Genomic DNA, 15522 nt, shown 5'->3' with positions numbered 1-15522 from the left:
AATTCTTCCTCAGGCTGGTTGTCAGACAACTACAACAAACCAGATAAGGATTCTAAAACATGCAAGGAGCCTCTACAAATCCAGCTGCTGTTGGTGGTCATGCTACAGCATTCACTAATGGCAGCCTCCAGATCAAGTGCAAGGCAAGCTCCACATAGAGCACATTGAAGTAATTGGTTTTTGCATGGCTGGAATCTAGCCTACTGTACAAAAGTAAGAGTAATGTCTGTTGTCCTGTTTTACTTCTAACCTTCACCACTGACATGTATCTGTAGGAAGGAATGTAGCCCTCAGACTAAAAAAGTTCCCTCACCCCATTTCTTCCTTTTGTTTCATAACTTAGTATTTTCATTGTTGTTGTTGTTTAGTCGTTTAGTCATGCCTCAGCTTCACAATCTGTCCTTCCAGTGAGCCCTCAGGGCTGATTTCCTTAAGAATGAAAAGTATTTTCATTGCTTTTTATTTTATGAATGTTAGCCAACTAGAGAACTTCATGCTGTGGGTTAGCATACAAATGTCACAAGGAAACAAATGTTATTGTTTTAAGAAGATAATGATTGCAGAGTTTGTGCCCTGTGGAAAAGACTGTTGTATACCCCAAAATTACTGGGGTTAGGGCTTCATATAATAAAATTATTATTCTCACTGCAAGAAGTGATGTTACAGAGAACCAGGCAGAGGGCCTTCTCAGTAATGGCTCCCACCTTGTTGAATGCTGTTTCGTTAGATTCCAAAGAGATAAACAACTATACAACTTTTAGAAGACATCTGAAGGCAGCCCTGTATAGGGAAGTTTTTAATATTTGATGCTGCATTATGTTTTTATATTATGTTGGAAGCTGCCCAGAGTGGCTGGGGCAACCGAGACAAATGGGTGGAGTAACAACCACCACCACTAGGGAACCTCATAAGCATAAGTTTATTTGCTGAGGAAACCTTTGCTGCAGGGAATATATCCCAGAATGCACCCAGTGTGTTTTGGGAGAAGGCTAAATGATTATTTATTTAAGAGCATTTGTTCACAGCTTAATATTTAGAAAATCTCTTAAATGGTGATGATAAGCAAACTGCCTTTCAGGAAGCTTGGCCCACCATTTGCTGAAGTTGTCATGGTAGAGTCCTTGTTGCACTTTTGAGAGAATCCAAAGCTCCTTGCCGTTATACAGTTTGAAAAGCATGGCAAAGATGATGCTTGTGTTTCAAGCTCAATTAACATAAATGTATATAGAAATAGCTCAGCTGTTATTTTCTACACATAAAAAACCCAACCAAGACCACTATTTGCAGGGTCTTAATGCATATCCAAGTATACATCTCGGTACATGATTCTCCATTTGGGTGCTATAATTTCTACAATGAACCATTCAGTATCAGTATCAAACTTTATTTCGGTCACAGACCATCATAAGATAGAACCATTCAGTATTATACATGAAAAATGAGCATCGATTGAGAATTATAATCCATCTTTGTACTGGAAGCTGAAAACAACAGCAAAGAACAATGTTTCACGGAGTCCCCTGCATTATTTCATTGTTCTTTGATATTTTCTTCCTTGCGTGCTGTTAGCATGAGCAGTCTTGTGATGTCATTGTGTCCAGTTGTTTAGAAATAAGCTGGTTGTCCACCATTAAAACATTTTAGGAAAAGTTATTTTACTGGTTTGACTTTTAATATTGTATTTCTACAATGTACAAGGCTTTGTGCTTAGCACCACAGTGAGGTAGTCTGTTGTCCCAAACTTGTTTCTGTTTGATTGTTTGAAAATAGATAAGTGTTTCTATTACTTTTTCATGGAAACATAGATACTGTGGAATCTCTCTCTCCCGCTTCATGTGCTCAAACAATGTTTTAAATGCTTTAACAAGAGCTTGCCTGAAAAAGCTCTGGGACAAGCTTTTGCAACTGAAATAATGAAAGCTTAGCTTGTAGAGCACAGTTCAAGGCTTGGAAACTTCTAAAGGACACAGAAAGCAACTCCCTAAAAAGAATGGACTCCTATCTGAAAAAAATCTATATTTAGCTTCTAGTTCCCAGATCAGTGATTCTATGGTCTCCAAATGACAGCCAGATCAATAAATGCTTCTTAAGACTTCCAAGAAATAAACTTTGAAATGAAAAAGTACAAAAATAATCTCCTTCAAGAACAGAAGTGACCCACATGGGGTAGACTGAGCCCAAGCTCTGGCATAAAGTAAAATAATTTGTTAGCACCTGAGGCATTTGGTTTCTGGTGCTTGCTTATACACAGTAAATTCCCAGAGGGGGAGTATTTGCACAATTTTTTTTTTGTTCACGTCCTGCCATGAATGTATATCAATCATATATTATACTCTATTTCCAAACTTCAAAGGAGAATGTCTGCAGTTATGTAGCTAAGATGGCAGCTGCCACGTGTAAGAGGAAGGGACTGGTGTACTCTAGAGAAACCTAAGGTTTGCAGAAGTACACAGAATTTTTATAATGAAATGGGACGTTGAGAGACCGCTAAGAAAAAAAAGCTGACCAGTTAGGAGGGAGGAATTGAGGGTGGAGAGCAGCTATAAAGAAAGGAGTAGGGAAGAGGCAGAAAGTGATAAAAAGGAGGAGGGAGAAACATATCATTTTCCTAATAGGTCATTTCCTGGTTCACACTTTTTTTTGCAAAAGTAAAATGAATCAGGGGTGGACTTTGGTCTTCCACATTTCAGTGGTGCCCTGTGCGAGGCCAAAACCTGGCATCCCCTGCCTCTTGCCTTCTGTTCTGCTCAGTTCACCATATCATAGTTTTGACACTCTGCAGCACCCCCTAGGTTTGGCACCCAGTGCAGCAGCACTGGTCATGCTGTGCTACATCTGCCTCTGATGGCATTGTGCCCCAGGATGGAAACCCCTCCTTCAAAACAACCCCCCCCCCCGAAAAAGTAGCAGGAAGGAAATAATTATTGTGCTTTCTAATTCAGTTCTTATTTGGAGTCAATGTTTAAAAAAATTGCTCATGCAAATTCCAAAGGAAATGTAGTTAATTGTCCATATTGCAGGTTGGGCGAGGGTGTGGTGGGGAGACAGTTGCTTATTATAGCCCTGAAGTTTTGTTCACCCTGTATACTGCAAATGTGGTTGTGAGTAGACTGCAGCAGACCCGCAATGTTGTCCAGTGGAATTAGACCCATCCAATTGCAGGTTGGGCACCGGTCTGGAGTTGAGAGAGTACAATAAGCCTACAATGCTTTACATTGCTTTTATTTTTACATTGCAGGTCAGACATTCGGTTGAATGTGTGAGGCCATAAAAGTGTGCTGAGGGTGTGCACTGATTTGATGTCCCTTTCCACTCAATGAAGGAAGGTTGGGAGTAGGAAGGCCTGAAGGAGGATTCTAAGCATGTTTGGTTGAGCTTGCTTTTATGTTTTCTCCTGACTGTGAACCTTATATTTGAACCCCATCTCCTTTTGACCTCCCAGCACGTATGAGGACACTGTTTATGCCTTCACACATTTCGCAGAACCTCCAAAGGCTTTGGCAACAAGGATGATAGCTAAGAGACAATGATGATTTGTGGGAGAATCTGAATCTCCATGTTTAGAATTGTTTAGAATTGTCAGATGTTGACAGATGAATGCAAGTAGAACACAGAGAAAGAAAGCTGCTTTAAGTATTGCACTTGCCATGTAGAATCAAGTGCATTACATTGTAAGTTTCCCCACCTGCGTGACTGAGAACCATTGATTCTGAGTGGGGAAACTCAAAACTTTGTAGCCTTGATTTACTTTGGTGAATGGACCTACATTTGTCAAGAGGATGCCAATCCCATTGCCAAATGTAGCATCTAGGCTGGCTCCGAATATTGTTGGACTACTCATCTCTCACCATTGGCCAAGCTCACTGGGGTTGATGGAGTCCAATAACATCTGGAAGGCTACAGGTCTGCCATGTAAGATAAAACGCTCTTATAATGTATGTTCAGAAAGTGTTTCTGTGTGAATATGATGTAAGTCCTATTGTATTTAAGTGAAGTTACGTTTTTGGTGGTTTGACAAAGAAATACACTGGTATTTAAAGCTTTATTGTTTGTCCCCCCTGCAGCAAGATAATTTCTTGGAAATTGCTATGTATACGTCACATCAAAGAAAGGAATCTATGTAATTATGCAGAGAAATGGTGGAGATGGTAGTCTAATTTTGGCAAAAAGTACTACACAAATGATTTTTTTAACAATGCTTTTTTATGGTAGTCTTTAAGTCCTAATTACTTATTTATCTTCTATGAAATAATTACGAAAATTTTAAGTAGCTAGTTAAGTGTTTTGTCCTGTAATTACTTAAATCTTATATAATTATATGTTTTGAATTGTGCAGCATTGCTGAGTGGATGATTCTCTATTGTTGGAGGAAATAACTCCACTATACAAAGAGATCATGATTGTGAGATCTGATGTGAGGCAATTATCTTCAAAAAGTTAAATATATATATATGCAAAGCAGGCTTGCTGTTCTGTATTTTTTTTCTTTTAATTACATAATGCAAGTGGACAGTGTACCTTTGTTCAAATTTCAATATGTTTTCCTACTTGGCTGGCAAATCTATTTCCTATTACAAAGCTTTACCAATATGCAAGAGCCAAGTACGGGGTGGTGGTTAAGAGTGCTGGAATGGGACTGGTTGGACCATATTCCCCACTTCCCTGACAGCAGGGAAGCTTGCCATGTGACCTTGGGCCAGCCTAAGCTACTTCACAAGATTTTGGCAAATACAAAATGGGGAGTAAGGGAAACCTGCCCTGAACTCTTTGAAGGAATACAAATGTAGTAATAAATAAATGGAATATGTCAGGGAATCAGGAGCAGGAGCACTGGGGAGAGAGGATTGGGAGAGCGAAGGGGAAGAATCCGAGGGCAGCGTAGGGGAGTATGACAGTGGCCCGAGAGATTCCATGAGCTTCTCCAGCGAATCAGAAGATTCCCAGAAGGGGGCGCCAATGGTCAGGGCAAGGGGGGTCCCAGGGGGGACGCACCAGAAACAAGGAGCCAGAGGGGAACCCCAAAGCAGCAGTGGAGGATCGGGACCAGTTTCCCCACCAGAGCGTTGTGGGGGGGAAGAGTCACATGTGTCAGGGGCAGTGTCTCCTCCAGAGAGGGAGTCAGGGCTGACCACGCCTCCAACAGAGGGGAGGTCAGTTGCAGCTAGCCCCCCCGAAGGGGGAAGCAGTGACAGCAGCAGTGGAACGGTCAGGAGGAAAGCTGCTGGCTGGGCGCGCGCGCCAAGTTCAAATGTGCAGGCGCGCGGAACAGCAGGAGACCCGGATGGGGAACCAGCTCCTAAAGCCCGCCGGAGGGAGGGAGAAGGCTCAGGGGAATCAGCGGGAGAAGAGGCTAGAAAGGGCGGAACCCCGGCGGGCAGGCGGACCCAGAGGAGGAAGGAGCAGCGGAGAAGGTGGAGCAAGGCTAGAATCTTAAATTGGTGTCAAGGGGGAGGAGACTCAGACGGAGCATCAGCGGTCTGACACTTGAGACGTGGAGCTGCGCGCTGCGGCTCTGGAAGTGAAACTGAACTTCAATAAAGACTTTTATACTTAGCAACGAAGCAGCGTTGGTCCTTTGTGAGCTGGGACCTAGGGTAGCTCTGACAGAATACAAATGTAGTAATATAATAAATAATGATAGAAGTACAGTCTTACAGGTAGTTCTTCCACAAAGGGTAGCGATGGACACCAACTTGGATGGCATTTGAAGAGGGTTAGACAAATTCATGGAATACAAGTGATCAGTGTCTGCGAACCACGATGGTTGTATTCTTTCTTCATTGTCAAACAGAGTATGGCTCTGGGTATCAGTGGTCCCGCTGTAGTAGCACATCTCCTGCAGTGTACAAAACAAAGCTTAATGCAAATTTTGAACTTTGTGGCTTAGAAGTCCCATGGAAAGCGATTTGGTGCACAGATGGTGTACTGAAATAGGGAGGGAAACGGTTGGCCTTCCACAACTCCGCCAAAAATTCTTTCTCAAAGCTGATTTTCCTTCCTTCCTTCCTTCCTTCCTTCCTTCCTTACTTACTTACTTACTTAGCAATATCCCTTAGAATACATCAGTGCTCTGTGACACATTTGCTCAAAATGCATAGTTAGCCCCTGCTAACGATGTGAAAGCATGAAGCAAGGGTGAAAGAGCTGTCCCTTGGCCTTATTTCTAGACACTGTATGGAAATGTCTGATTGCTGCAATTAAATCCAGAGCAGTCCAAAGACAGTGAGCTTGAGCAACCTGGTGTAGAATTTGACTTAGGAAATGTGCATATCTGCACCGAGCAATTAGCCTGCAGTAGTAAGTTTCTGCAGTGCGTTGAGGCAACAGCTCCAAGATATATGGGAGGAAATTACTGCTTAGATTGCAAAATCTCTTCAGAGCTCCTGTTAAGAGGGAGAGAAATCTCCTGCTTGCAGAGAGTCCTGTTTGTTAATGGGCTGACTTGCATACTGTTATTTAACTGTGAGGCTTGCAAACTGCATAAGGGATCTGGGAGAGCCTTTTGGCAGCCAGCAGATAGGATGAAATAAAGCAAGTGCTTTATCTTATTAAGACCCTTTTGTAAGGGTTCATTTGAAACAATTTAGATTGTCTAACATAATTAAGTGACTAAACAGCATAGTGCAGGGCACAGCAATACCTTAACAAGCAAGGATTTACAATGTCTCTAATCCATTTAGAAACATTGCATTGTCCTTGTTTGTTAAGGTGGCGTAAGGTGCAAAGCGCTATATGGTGACCCAAAGTGATGAATTATGATGGATGACGGATGATTTGCCCAAAGAGATAAGACTTGTGCATCTTGATAATCGGGATGACACCCAAGTTGGTACCTTCATCTTCATAGCCTATTGAGGTGCACCAAAGGTTTTTTAGCAGTTTGATGCCTCCCCCCCAACCACATACCCAATTCAGCTTGTTTCTGGAAGGAAACAAAATGATAGATGTGTATAGACTTGCATGTGGCAATGTTTACATCGTGCTTGATGAAAAGCCATAAAAGTTACAGTCACTTGGCTGCAGGTAAGTGCTTCATGATCTCTTGGAAAGGAGCCATCATCTGTGACACTGGCATCTACAGTCACCGAAATGAAGGGCTGCTAGGAGTTAAGAGGCTTTCTGGGTCCAAACATCACCAATATTATTGTTGTTGTTATTATTATTATTTCTACTTCATTAGTCACTTACAGCATAAAAGGAACTTTAAAATGATTAAGTGCCAAAAACATTGCATAAAAGCAGAAACAATGCGGCACAACAAAACTATTACAATTATCCTCTTTTCCCCTAAGCTGCTCAGATCAACCTCTACTTCAAGTAAAGAAATGGTGCAATGGTTTTAGCTGATTCAGGCAAATGGCCAAGATGGTTACCCATAAGTAACTGGTGCTTATCATTTGTTCCAATTTATGGGATCTCTTGCCTTGTAATGGAGTGTGACTAAAATAAGGAGGAGTCTCTCAAAATAGCTTCAAGTCAGGTGGCACTGCAGCACCCATAGTAACAACATAGTCTAGAAATGATGTGTCTTTCAGGTTTTTCTACTGTGTGGAACAAAATTTCAACCCAGATAAGATGTTGCTGCATTGGTAAGGATAGGTAGATCCATCGGCATAGCCAGGATTTATGTGTGTGTGTGGGGAGCCTTTTGTAGGGGGGCAGAACCTCAGTTCATTAAGTATTTTTATTGATTGGGGGGCAGCTGCCCTCCTCCTTGTCTATGCCTATCAGTGGATCCATCTTAATTTGGTTCATGTCTATTTTGCACATGGCCAATAGAAAGTACATTCTATGCTGTTTTACAGTGCTTGTATGTTTTTCTTTCTTCTTCTGGACAAAATTTGCACGAATAGGTTGGAATTCAACACCATGCTGTTTCAATCATTGCATGTGTGCAAGTCTTGCAGCTTGTCAGATGGATTGATTCCTCCCTTGCCCCCCACTACACACTGTTCTGGGGCTTCTTTTGGCTCCCCAGAACCAATTTGGGGGGGCATAGGGAGGAAAGCCCTGTCACACAAGTGGAATCCCACCATTAGTTGACAAATGTACAAGGACTTGTACATTTCATTTCTTTCTTTCTTTATGCAGCTGTGTGAGGGCAGGCATAATCTATGTTTGTATGCACACACAACTTTCTAGCTATTTGGAGCAGCTACAAAATGCCGTACATGGGGGCAGCCATTATTTTCCTATGCGATTACTCAGAAAGTGACAGCACATCATGGTGTGCATGTACAGGAGGTGCCAAACTTTGTAGCTGCTTCAAACAGCAAGTAGCAGTGGGCAAATCTATCCATTTCAGTATCTCATATTGCCAGTCTTAAATTCATTTTTCCATGTTTCCACATCAGTTTGTGATTTTTTTATTTTCAAAGCCCACATAAAAATCAATCAGCGTTTTGGTGTGAATTTCTGCTAATATAATTTTGTATGTTGTTGTCACTTGTATGTGCATTTTTAATGCACACACACACACTTCCTCCCAGAGAAGCTCAGGGCAGCAGCAAGAAGTAATAAAACAATGAATACATATTGAAAACAATTCTAATGCAGATGTAGGCTGGGAAAGATTTCAACAGGGTTGTAGAACCATCAGGAAAATTAGCCATTGCGATTAGCTCAGAATACAGCTGCAAAGTTGATATTTGGATTGGGTTTGTGTTTCCCTGGTGCTTAAACAGTTGCACTGGGTCCTGGTCTAATTCTACACTCAATTCAAAGTACTGATGATACCAAAAAACTTTATTGCACTAGCAATACATATAGTTTCTAAGGGACAGCACCACTTTGCTTCTTTTGATCACCTATAGTGAAACCTTTTCAGTAAACTTTCACAGATCTCAACATGTCTTGAAATAAGGAAAATTGAATGGGTATATGACTCTACATGTTGCCATTTGGGAATCCATGTGGCTTTGGAGTTACTCTTGAACCTATTTTGTCTTAAATGAGATCAAAGGATACTGCACCAGGGAAAATCAGTTTTATTTAACACAGAAGTAGAGAAGTAGCTGCACCATAAACCCAATCCAAACTTTTTTTTTTAAAAAAAATCCTGCCTAGAGACTGGGTGTGAAGATGTGACATTATATTTGTCTAAGCAAAGCAACTCAACTTGCAAATGATCACATTTAATTGCTTCCAAGACTATAAGGACCAAAAAATCATAAATGACACATTCATCGGAGGAAACTGCAATTTATTTTCCCACAAAGGACAAGAACCTGGAGAATATATATTTTAGTGCTGCTAAGCAACAAGGATCTGGCTAGCAGCTTCAGAAGAAATTGGTAATTTAAGCCTGCAGTCAGAAAACATGAGAAGAATAAAGTAATCAGTGTATCACTCACTGGAGAAAGATGTTTTAAATCTCACCTAATCTATCTTAAGTAACCAGAGAGAGTTTACTCTTTTGATTTGGCTTAGTGTGCCACACAGGAATGGTATGAAGACCATGGATGTTGTTTTTCAATGTGTTTTTGGCTTAGACAGCTGTTAAAATGGCTCTTCATATTGTCTCTGTCACAGCAAATTTAATATTGCATTAAGGCAGTGTTAATGATGGAACTCTGCTGAATGTCTTTCAGAGACAAACTCCCAAAGTTACAGCAATTGCCTTTTGGCAGATGTGCTTAGAGGCAGAGCCAGGTAAAGGGCAACAGGAGTGTGTTTCAGCTGATGATACATCTATTTCACAGTAAGCAGTAAACTTTTGTTGTCCTTTTTGGATTGTGTGTGCAGCAGAATGAGAATTTCTCCTGCAACGACATCATTCTGTTTGCCTCTCTTGCTACACAGGTGGTGGTGTTTTTCAAAGACATGCAATTTCATGGGTTTTTGTGCTTTGTATTGCGGCATTTTCATTTATTTTGAAGCTGTGCTTTATCTGCCAGTCTCAGGTTTGCTTGTATTATTGTTTAATATCATAATAGGTGGGAAGGTTTATTCAGCAACAATGCAAAAACATGCAGAAATTGGGGAACCCAGGAAAGAAAACAGACAGTTTTGTTTTTGGATACATTCTGATGCCCTTAACATATCCAGATTTGAGGGTGCATTTACAGATTGCTGAAGAAGAAGAAACACGCCATCCACAAAATATGACACAAGTTTGCATAGAATATGGTATGCATAAAATTATTGTATGTGTTGATGCTCATTTAGAAATAATTATTATAAATTAAATAGAAATACAGTGCATCTCACCACAGGGAGGAAGGCTGAATCTTGTCAATTTCAGCTAATTTCAGTTTCTTATTTTTGCAATCTTAAATTCAGCCCTACACATTTCCAGATCAGTTTGCACTCAAGAAAGCTCATCGGAATTGTAAGTGTGCATTCTCATAATATACATTTTTTTCTGTAAGAAATTTTGCAAACTATATACATTATTGCAAGCAACTTCCCCTAACTAATACAACATATTTTTATGCACTTTCCCCCAATGTACAAATCTTTGCACCCATTATTTGGTTGGAGAACTGTAGAGCAAAATTCAGAGAAGTGCAAATTTCAAAGGATAGTTGCATTTCAGTTTGTGTATTGTTTTGGGAAGTGGAAATTGGGGAGATTCCAATTCAAACCAAACCTAATTTGTTCCTTGTTCCTACACTAGAGTGGGGGAGATGATGACCAGATGACTGGGGTCCTTGCTCAGTCTGCTGCCCAAGTGCAGCAAACTCTTGATTGACAACTTCAAGGCCCCTCCTCTTCCTTCTTGGACCAGAGAGCCCTTCAAACAGAAGACACCTTCAAGCAAAGTGCTGTCGGCCCTCCAAATAGATGACTTAGGCCTCTGCAGAGCTTATCTGAGGGCCAGGGTGGGAGTCTAGTTAGAATAAAGTTATAAACTCAAACACCGTAAGTCAGGCAGGCTCCTAATGGGCCCCTCCAGCCAGCCTAGCCCTCTGGGGCCCAGGGGAAGTCTACCCGGCTGCCCCACACTGCAGAGGATTATGTTCAGAGTTTCAGCCATGTTCAGAGTTTTTGTATTCCATGAATCCATCTTTGTCTATACTTTGCTAATCTCATCCTCTCTTACAATTTTCTATTGAAAACAGTCAGCTTTTTGTCATTATGATGTCGAAATTCAAGCCTTCAGTCAGAGGAATTGGCCACTCTCCAGGTGCCCGGCTTGGATTCCTTGTTGATCTCCCCCGTCAGCGACTCCCGGCAAGACAAGGCGAGATCCCGGCAATCCTCCTCAAATGTGAGAAGAACACACCATTCCCTCCTTCCCCCCTCATTCCCAGGGAGGGGAGAGAGACAGACAGAAATGTATTTACATGCCTTTATTTCTGTCTTTCCAGCAGTACAGAGAAAATGTGTCTGCACTCTCTCAACTCCAGCAGCAGAGAGAAAATAACTCCTCCCATGTACTTCCAGTACAGGGTCATGTGACACTCTGAGCTAACATCCGGTGCTCAGTGCACATAATAGACTGTCCCTTGTTCCTACGGTACAGTCCCAAAACATCAACATCCTGTTTGGCTTTCCAGCCATCTGGAGCACTCAGCAGCATTGCTCCTTTTTCGTAACAGGTATGTACATATGTGAGAAGCTTTTTTGCTTTTTGCTCCTTCTTTGCTTTTGCAAATCCACAAGCAGTTGAAATCATCACAGCCTGCCAATTCACCAGCAGTCCGCATAGCATAGAAATGGACTAGTGAGGTCATTGTATGGGATGGAGTCTACTACATGGAAATATACTGAAACCTCTGTGTTGCATAGTATTTACTATTAATTTGTTAACAACATTTATCCTGCCAAATAACAGCATTCTGTGGGTGGCCTACAGACAATAAAATCTTTAACAGTAGCAACCACAAATCATAAATGTGTAATATACCTGTGGGTATAGGGCGGTATACAAATAAATAAATAAATAAATAAATAAATAAGTATAAATATTTCAGCAGCAGAGAATAAACCAACACAGAAAAAAACAATGCACCATCCCACAGCCACCCACAACATCTCACTTTGTGGAGGCTCTGTAACATGGTCAAATTGTTCTGTCTCAGTTAACATTACTATTTCTGGCCTATTTTGGATAAACCAAAACTTCGGGAACTTTCTCAGAGAGCCCAATGTACAAATGTAAAGGAATAGGTATTCTAACATTTTGTGTTTGGGTTTTGGTTATACAAATGGTTGCATACCCATCAACTGCCCCAGAAAAACTGGGACATCCCATCCCCCCCCATGAGATTGTGGCAGCCATTTTAGGTGCCTTGCTCTTGTGATTTCGGATCGAGATATTGCTCTGAAAAAAAACATTTTTCCAGGTACACAATCTTGTGCTGGTCACATGATTTGTATGGGAATGTGGAAGATGGTGTCCCAGTTTGGGCCATGTCACGTTGAAGGGTATGTGGTAGTTGTTTAGATGAGGGAGACAGGGGAAAAAAACCCCCACAAGATAGCCACTGGGTGGTAGCCAAACAAATTAAGGAAGTTGAAGGGGTGGTTGACTGCTTTTGTTGCCTCTCTACTTTCTCACAGTGCATGCTGCAGCCCACAATGGCATGTTGCACTAATTTTATAGCAACCCCTCCCTACTCCCAGTACTCCAACCCGTATTTTCATTTGTGGTGTAAAGCATTACATTGGGAACATGGGAAGCTGAGTTAATATGAACACATCACTGCTGATCTGGGTGTATTTCAAATAGTATACGCCTTCTATTTTGATACCAAAAAACTCACTTCTTCTCCTAGGCATTTCATTGTTAAGATCTCTGTTATCTCTGAGGCAGTTTAAGCTGTCAGATTTCCTGGTGATTGTGGTCATGTGGTTGGGGTAGGCAGGGTTCCTGCCTGTTGTGTTTAGAATTTATCTATTTTATTTTTCAGTGTTTATTGCTAATTTTAATCTTTTCCATATTTTGTATTGTCATGTGCTTTTTTTGTATTCTCTGTAATTTTGATACTCTTTTGTGGTAGACATCTAACCAATGAAGACGGTGATATTATTTGTGCCTCTTCTACATATGCTACAGTAGGCAAATCGTGGGAAAGGCAGGGCTCAATTTGTCAAGCACAGGACTTCGTTTGTTCTATCCTTTTCAGCTGAGGCAGACACATTTCCCCTCCAGCCATTTGCATTTTTTTTTTTTTGAAAAAAGGAAAACTTGTGAAATCTCCCCCCTCCCTGGCACAGAATTATCAGTGAAACATCAGCAAGAGCTGTCGCTTAACAAAACTGCCAGTTATATTTTGATTTGTCCTCAACTGTCCTCATTGCCTTGAAAGCAGATGATTCGTTCCTGTGGCTTGCAAACAGAAGACGCTAATGAACAGATGAAAAGCAATTTATGCAGAAAAGCCTGTCCTCTTTCTCTTGATCTCATATCCAACAACTTGTTTTCTCAACACATAACTTTGAGGCTTTGTGCTTATCAGGCAGATGGAAGCCTCTAACGATATTTGTGTTTGCCTCCTTGACCTTAGAGTGACCCTAATGTGTAGTGCACTGTGATTTCCTGCATAAAACAATTGGATTCCTGATGGAGAGCATGATCACGAATGGGAAAAGGTGGTAGTTCAGTGATGAAGCATCTGCTTTGCCTGCAGAAGGTTCCAGATTCAATCCTAGGCACCTCCAGGTAGGACAGGGAAAAATTCCCTATCTGAAACCCTGGAGAGCTACTGTCAGTCATTGTCGACAGTACTGTGCTAGATGAACCAGTGGTCTGACTCAGTATAAGGGAACTTCTTGTTTTCCTAACTCTGCACTTACTGTCTTTGTTGTTGTTTAGTCATTTAGTCGTGTCCGACTCTTCGTGACCCCATGGACCAGAGCACGCCAGGCACTTCTGTCTTCCACTGCCTCCCGCAGTTTGGTCAAACTCATGCTGGTAGCTTCGAGAACACTGTCCAACCATCTCGTCCTCGGTCGTCCCCTTCTCCTTGTGCCCTCCATCTTTCCCAACATCAGGGTCTTTCCCAGGGAGTCTTCTCTTCTCATGAGGTGGCCAAAGTACTGGAGCCTCAGCTTCAGGATCTGTCCTTCCAGTGAGCACCCAGGGCTGATTTCCTTCAGAATGGATAGGTTTGATCTTCTTGCAGTCCATTGGACTCTCAGGAGTCTCCTCCAGCACCATAATTCAAAAGCATCAATTCTTCGGTGATCAGCCTTCTTTATGGTCTAGCTTTCACTTCCGTACATCACTACTGGGAAAATCCTAGCTTGTCCTGGTAAAATTGGCTAAACCCCACCGTTGGTAGTTGTTTGTGTTAGTTCATATGTACAGGCAGGGGGGAAGCAAAATCTTTAATTTGCAAGTCACAAAGCTTCACTCTTTACAGTTCCACAGTGTTAAGTATAATGGTTTAATTTACACAGAAATGAAAAATGTACCGTCATACCTCGAGTTGAATGTGCTTCAGGTTGAGCGTGTTCGAGTTGCGCTCCGCGGCAACCCGGAAGTAACGGAGCGTGTTCCTTCCGGGTTTCGCTGCATGTGCAGACGCTCAAAATGACGTCACACGCATGCGTGGAAGCGGCGAAACGTGACCCGCACACGTGCAGACGCGCCGTCGCGTCTTGCGTTCCATTCGGGATGTGAACGGGGCTCTGGAACGGATCCCGTTCGCATCCCGAGGTACCACTGTATATGTATCAATGAAGTCTTAAAATGGAAAATGACTAAATGTGTATTGCTAACACTGGGGGTTTTCCACAAGGACTCTGAGCTCTTGCTGAGTTAATGATTAACTAACAGATTGTTGTTTTCTGGTAACTAACATGTGAGGGCTGTAAACCTGGGGTCATGTGAGAGGCATCAGGTTTCAAGCTCCATTTTGAAAAAGAGTTGTCTTTGAGTTCTTTGCCTCCCAAACTCAGTGGCGTGAAGATGCAAGGAGTCATCTCTCTGAATGCCACACGGAGAACAATGCAAGTACATGGTTCTTCTGAAGGAAGAACAAATAGCCTGGAGGCTGGAAAGCAGGATGGAGAGAGAGATAGAGAGAGAGTCCTTTGCTTATGTATGGGTCTGTTTTGATTATTTCATATTTTGTAAGATGCTGAGCCTGTGCTGGACAGCACGAGACATTGTATGGATATTTTAAGTCTGTTTTGAAAAAAGTTCTGGCAGTAAAAGTTTGAATAATATTTCTATGGGTCTGGATAATGCTTCCTTTCCAAAGGAGTCAGTTCTTATGCTTCTAGTGGCTTCAAAAAGTGGAATATTTAATATCTGAAACATACAATCTATCCCAATACTCGACACAAGCACCAGCAGATACCAACAGTAGCTGCTTAGTGAAAGCGGAGAGAGAGGCCTGATTCAGAAGGCAGTATGGGGCAGGGGATAGAGGAAAACAGGAAAATTGGTGTTTGAATGTTGCAGTAAGAAGACCCGCCCAGACTGGACATTTATAAGTGGGTGCATTCTGTAACATGTCATTGATACAACTGTACAGTAGTGCATTAGTTGTGGATTTGTACTGGACCATCCACACACCACCCCACTTTCTTAGTTGTTCTGCAATGCTTCTCCAATGTTATTGCATT

Source organism: Podarcis filfolensis (assembly GCF_964270895.1).
Source record: "Podarcis filfolensis genome assembly, chromosome: 1".
NCBI classification, from domain to species: Eukaryota; Metazoa; Chordata; class Lepidosauria; order Squamata; family Lacertidae; genus Podarcis; species Podarcis filfolensis.
Note: the sequence above shows the minus strand (reverse complement) of the source record.